Genomic DNA, 6,188 nt, shown 5'->3' on the forward strand with positions numbered 1-6,188 from the left:
ACGTGCACACACATGGGATCAAAATGCCAACAACCAGAGCAGGGCTGTTGTGTACCTCTGGGGAAAGCAGAGCAAACTACAGGCAAACCGGTGCCCAAGAACAAAAAATACAGACATGCATGTTGCACATACGCACCTCTGTGTGCATTTTCCCTCTAATGGTTTTTCACCCCCCTAGCCAGGGGACCCAGGTCCTTTGTACTGTCCACAAGGTTCAGCCAGACCGAACATGCAGCACTTGGAAATGAGGACATTTTAACTAAGAGACTTTCTAACAGCAGCGGCTGTTGGTGCGCTCTTAGCGGGCGGGGGCGGTGCCGGCGCCGCAGTGGGATGGGGCTGCTGGAGCAGAGCGAGGCTGCCTTCGGCTCCTCGGACCTTTACCGCGTCCTCGGCGTCCGCCGGGAGGCCTCAGCCCAGGAGATCCACCGCGGTTCCCACCGCGCCTCGCTCCGCGTCCACCCTGATCGCGCTGAGCCCGATGCGAAGGAGGAGGTGACGCGGCGGTTCCAGATCCTGGGTGAGGCGTACGCTGTCCTGAGCGACGCGGAGCAGCGCGCGGTGTACGATGAGCAGGGCACGGGGGATGAGGAGGGCGAGGCCCTTCGCGGTGAGCGGGACTGGCAGGAGGACTGGCGGCTGCTCTTCAAGAAGGTCTCTCTGAAAGACACTGAAGACTTCGAAAAGAGCTATAAAAATTCTCAAGAAGACTGGCCGGTACTGAAGCAGCGTACGTGGATTTTGAGGGGGACATGGACAGGGTAATGGAGTCTGGGCTGTGCCTGGACTATACAGACAAACCCAGAATATGGAAAATCATAGAAAACGCCATCGATTCCGGAGAAGTCCCATCCCACCGAGGCTTTGTAGAAGAGTCGAAGCAGAAAAGGGTCTCAAGAAAACGCTGGGCAGAAAAAGAAGCTGGAGAGGCAGAAAAGATGAAGAATGAAGCGGGCCTCAGTGGAGAAGATGATGTGAAATCGCTGATTCAAAGCAGAAATCAACATTGAAAAATGGAAACGGAGGACTTTTTGGCACAACTGGAGGCAAAATACAGCAACAATGCTAAAAAAGGAGGAAAGAAGAAAAAATAATTAAATTTTTGTGGAGCTGGCTGTGTTGTGTGCTGTCTCCTCCACTTGTCAGTAAGAGAGTTCCCTGAAGTGTCTCCTTCCCTTGTTATTCCTCAAATTCTTCCCTGAAATTCTGTTTTCACTGCCGTGCCTGGGAAGCCAGTGCTTATCCTGACTTCCTTAGACAACTAATGCCTTGTGCTCTCTATCCGCAGTACCTCATGTGATCCCATGGTGCAAAAAGCCCCGTGACATTTGCAGTGTTTCCTGATGTTCATTATCAGTTATTTACCATTATTTGAATTGCTTGTTGTATGCTATATAACAAAATATTGTCATTTCCCCATTGTTTTTCAGTCTTTATCTATTCTTGCTTGTAATGTTTTGGTTGGTTGCTGATGTTCTCTTTTTTTATTTATGTTGGGGAAAAAAATGTCTCTTGAGAAATGGGATGTTTATGCTGTGACCTTCTGTCTATGAAATTTGGAATGGCATTAAAAGGATGCTGTTAGTACAGCAAATGTTTCATTGCCACCTCTGTTACATTCATTCAGATGCAGCTTGTCCGGTGTGAAAATCAGAGTTTCATTGAATTGTGGATTTGACCTTTGGAGTTGCAGCAGGTACTTTGCATCTGCTAACTAACAGTCCTTTTGTTTTGATGCAATGTTGCTTTATCCACTGTTGCCTGTTTTTTCACTCTTACTCCAAAGGATACAGTTTTAGTAGATAAATGCTAAATTCAGGAATGGGTTATCATTTAAGCCCACTCCCACATTTTGAGGATTTGAACATACTATTGCTGTTAAACATGGGGGGGGGAAGTGTTGCAGCAAGGAGGGATGCAAGCGAGCTGGGGTTGTGCTGTGATCTTATTTGAGATTTGCAGGCACTCTTTGTTTCCAATGAATCGTGCTTCCACTTCCATGTCCCTCCTCCTCTTTGCAAAAATAAGGTGTTACATTCTTCTGCTAAAAGCATGAAGAAGACTTCCATCTTCTTTCTTTTCAGGCCTTCAAGTACCTGAGAGGAACATACAAACAGAAGGGGAATCAACTTTTTAAAAGGGTAGACAATGGTAAGACAAGGGGGAATAGATTAAAACTAAAGGAAGGAAGGTTTAGATTAGATATTAGAGGGAAGTTTTTTTACAGAGAGAGTAGTGAGGTGCTGGAACAGGCTGACAAGAGGTGGTGGATTGATCAGCTCCCGTGGCAGTAAGGACAGCTACGGCTGACCATGGCCACACACTACACCTACGCACTGCTCTATCCCTGCCGTGTTCAGTTCTGACTTGCAGCTGCCACTGCTCAGCCAAACCCACCCCCTTTCAGACCTGTCAAGTGCTTTGATGTCAGACAGCATATCCTTGGGAACCAAATACCTCAGCCCTTCTGCAGAGAGAAGGATATTTGCATCATTCACCGCCACACCAAACACCTGGTCTGGTTTCACAGTCCCCAGCTTAAAGCCCTCTCTGTCCCCATCAAATTGCCCAACACGACTGCACAGCTCCGACCAGAAAGACACCGGAAAGATGTCCCTGACAGACACAGAGAACAGTCACTCTGCTCAACGCAAGCAAGGACACAGCACGGAAAAGAAAACTGTTAGTTCTCATCCAGGCTTTTCCCTCATCTGATATTTTAACAGCAGTTCAAGCCCAGACACATTCTGCAGCACAGCTGAGTCACTTGGGGCCACGCCAGGATGACCATGAGACCCAGCAGTCACAGCAGAGCAGAGATGCTGGAGGAAAAACACCAGGTACTGACACACTTGTAAGAAAATTGAAAAAACCTCAAGACGGACCCCCTGAAATAGAGAGAGTGAGAGAGAGAGAGAGAGAGTGTGTGTGTGTCTGTGTGTGTGTCTGTGTGTCTGTGTGTGTCTGTGTGTCTGTGTGTGTCTGTGTGTGTCTATGTCTGTGTGTGTCTGTGTGTGTCTGTGTGTGTCTGTCTCTGTGTGTGTCTGTGTGTGTGTCTGTGTATGTGTCTGTGTGTCTGTGTGTGTGTATGTGTGTGTGTGTCTGTGTATATGTCTGTGTGTCGGTCTGTGTCTATGTGTGTGTCTGTGTGTGTGTCTGTGTGTGTGTCTGTCTCTGTGATTGTGTGTGTGTGTGTCTGTGTGTGTGTCTGTCTCTGTGATTGTGTGTGTGTGTGTGTGTGTGTCTGTGTGTGTGTGTCTGTGTGTGTGTGTCTGTGTGTGTGTGTATGCGCAAAGACTCAGTGACAGAAAGGGGTCAGCCCTTCCTAGAGTCCTTTCAGCTAGAAATGGCCTTATCCCCACTCAGCTCCTTGGGGATGTACAGACAACTTGCCAGGCAGTGGTTACATCCTGCTGCGTCGGCTGTCAAGTATTCCTGCTGAACGAGACAGCCAGCAGACTGGGGTACAAAAGACAATGCTCCCAGGGAAAGACAGCTTCACAGACAGATGCACAAGACAGCTGGATGGACCACGACCCTGCCCAGACACGTGGCTCCCTTGGAGGAAGAACCCTGCCGAGAGGCACCTTCATGGCTGGCAACAGAAAGGGGGTCAGCTCATGTGTACCTCGGCTTTGTTCTTTCCTTCCAAGCAAGAACCAAAAAGCCACAGAGCAGGAGAAATGACCCTGGCTCTGGAAGCTCACGGACATTCCCAGCTACACTGAGTCCTCTGGCAATTGCCACCCATGGGCCAGAAGCCCTCTCACCCCTCCCGGACCCGGCTCTGGCTCACCTGGCACTCAGTCTCCATGGACCACAAGTGCACCAGACCTGCTGACTGCCCAGAAAGGAGTCACACTGTGCCACAAGGGACACTGCCCAGCCTGCAGCAGACATATTAGACTCTGGGGGGGGGGGCCTTTGTTCATGCAGCTCCTCAAATGTCACGGTACCTTTTTGTCAATGTTTTCTGCCTCCAGGCTGTGAACAACTTCAGCAACGGAACCAGCTACACCAAAAGGCTACAGAAAAATGCAGAAGCATCTGTAGGGGCTTGTTTTAGCCACCCTAAAAAAATTCTAGGTTTTGTTTGTAACTTAGAAGATGATTTTGATGTTAAAGGAGTTACAGCAGCTCTGAGAGTATAAAGCCCCTTCAGGCCATTAGCAATAGGTAACTAGGACAGTGTGTGCCTTGATCTCTGGGGGAAGCTTTATGGGCTCTGTATTAAAACAGTGGGTACTGGCTATGGACCTGGACTCAAAAAAACATGATAAGGACTTTCAGGAAAGAACATAAATACGCTGAGCATTACTCTCCCTTCTTTATATTCAAAGGAATCAATGAAGTTAACCAATGATTTCTGTAGAATAAGGATATAGGTGAGACAACTCAAAGCCAATCTGTACTTCAAGAAACAAAGCCTGAGCCACACAGTAAACCCCTACACCGCTGTCAATTGATTCCCATTATCTCCCCCCACAAATGACCTTCATCACCTGAGGAGGAAGTTGTGGTCCCATAAATGCAGCCAGCTCACTAGTAGCCACCTGCTGACCAAGGAAGGAACAGGGATCAGACGGTGCTGGGAACTAAGGAGCACGTTCTCCAGGTCTCCAATCACAGCACCTTGGGAAAAGGGCTGTGATCTTGGTTTGGAGTTTTCCCTTCAGCCAACTCTTGGATTAAACCCCATGGTACAATTCTCTGGGAACAGGTGACATGGCACAAAGACACAGGCAGAGACTTCACCAAGGCTACTGACCGGACACCAGGTAAGGGTCTTCCTACAGCGACTGTCCTCTTCACAGCAGGAACTCATCCTCCCACCATCGATGGCTCCTCTCAGGTTCTCAGACAGCCAGAGGCAGAGAGCAGACAACCAGCACCAGCTGAAGGCCAAGCACTGAAAGGGAATAAATGACACTGAGACTGTCAGGTTTCACAGCACTGAATCACCCCAACAGAAACCTGCTCCTAGGACAAAAGGAAAACACTTGGCAAGAAGGGAGATGTGAAGACTGGAAAGGAAATATATTCTAAACACATCTGGTATTTGTTCTTCCCTGATCGAATACAGTACCTGAGCTCACTGACTGGGAGCTGTTTGGGTATCAGAGAAGTGAACTGAGGCATCGTTCATTTTATAGCAAAGTTCATTAGTGCTTGTTGTAGTTTTGTGTGGCTGGGTTCAGGTGGAGCAGGGGGGCTGCAGAGGGGGCTGCTGCAAGAAGCAGCCAGCAGCTCTCTGCAGGCTCCACAGAGCAAACACCACCCAGCTCAAGGCTGGAGTCAATGCTGACGGAGGCTGAGCCCATCAGTGATGGTCAGGGTTCCTCTGGGAATCACACTTAGGAGGGAAAAACCCACAAGCAGCTGCTTTGTACCCCCAGAAAAAGGGAGTGAGAAGATGTAAGAAAATGTGCAGGCACCAAAGCCAGTGAGGGGGGTGGAAGGAGGCACCCCAGGTGCTGGAGAGAATGATGCCCCTGCAGCCCCTGCAGAAACCCATGGTGGAACGGGTGTGCCCCCACAGCCCAGGGAAAAGGCCCAGACCCCACCTGCAGCCCGTGGAGAGGCCACACGCTGGAGCAGGGGCAGACAGACAGGAGCTGCTGTGACCCACGTTGGATCCAGCCCCTGCCAGCACTTGCGGCCTACAGAGAGAGACAGAGACACAGAGATGAGTGAGGGACAGAGAGATGCACGCTGGAGCAGGTTTGCTGAGAGGGGGGGCTTCTGACCCTGTGGAGGACACAATGGAGAAGTCTGGGCCTGATAATTATTCTGGGATTTTATGACTGCACCCAATAGCAGTGACCCACGCTGGGGCAGCTGGGGAAGAGCTGGAGTCCCGTGGGAAAGGACTCACGTTGGAGAAGTTGGGGAACCCCAAACAAAAATAGAGAAAAGAGATGGAGGAAGGGACAGGGAAAGGGGAAATGGGGAAAAAAATCCATAACAGAAAAAAAAACCCAGCCCAAGGAAAGACAAGGAGAACAGGGAAGGTAGGGAGAAGAGAAATAAAAAAAATAACCCAAGAAAAAGAGAAGAAGGAAGAACCAGAGGAAGGGGCGAGAGGCAGGTAAGTGAAAAGAACCCAACCAAAGAGAAAAAGAAAGAGCAAGAGGAAGAGGTGGGTGGGTGGAGGATGTAAAAAGAAAACGACAAAAGGAACGATCAGG

General features: G+C 49.4%; 1 pseudogene across 1 annotated transcript; it reads left to right on the top strand.

The window, feature by feature from the left end:
- The first annotated feature begins 333 nt into the window (after nucleotides 1-333).
- LOC311202148 (dnaJ homolog subfamily C member 9-like) lies at nucleotides 334-1,094 on the top strand (annotated as a pseudogene). Its single transcript has one exon. The product of its transcript is annotated as a dnaJ homolog subfamily C member 9-like (transcript).
- Nucleotides 1,095-6,188: the final 5,094 nt, after the last annotated feature.

The sequence above is a fragment of the Gallinula chloropus genome (genome assembly GCF_964237585.1).
Source record: "Gallinula chloropus genome assembly, chromosome: 29".
Lineage (NCBI taxonomy): Eukaryota > Metazoa > Chordata > Aves > Gruiformes > Rallidae > Gallinula > Gallinula chloropus.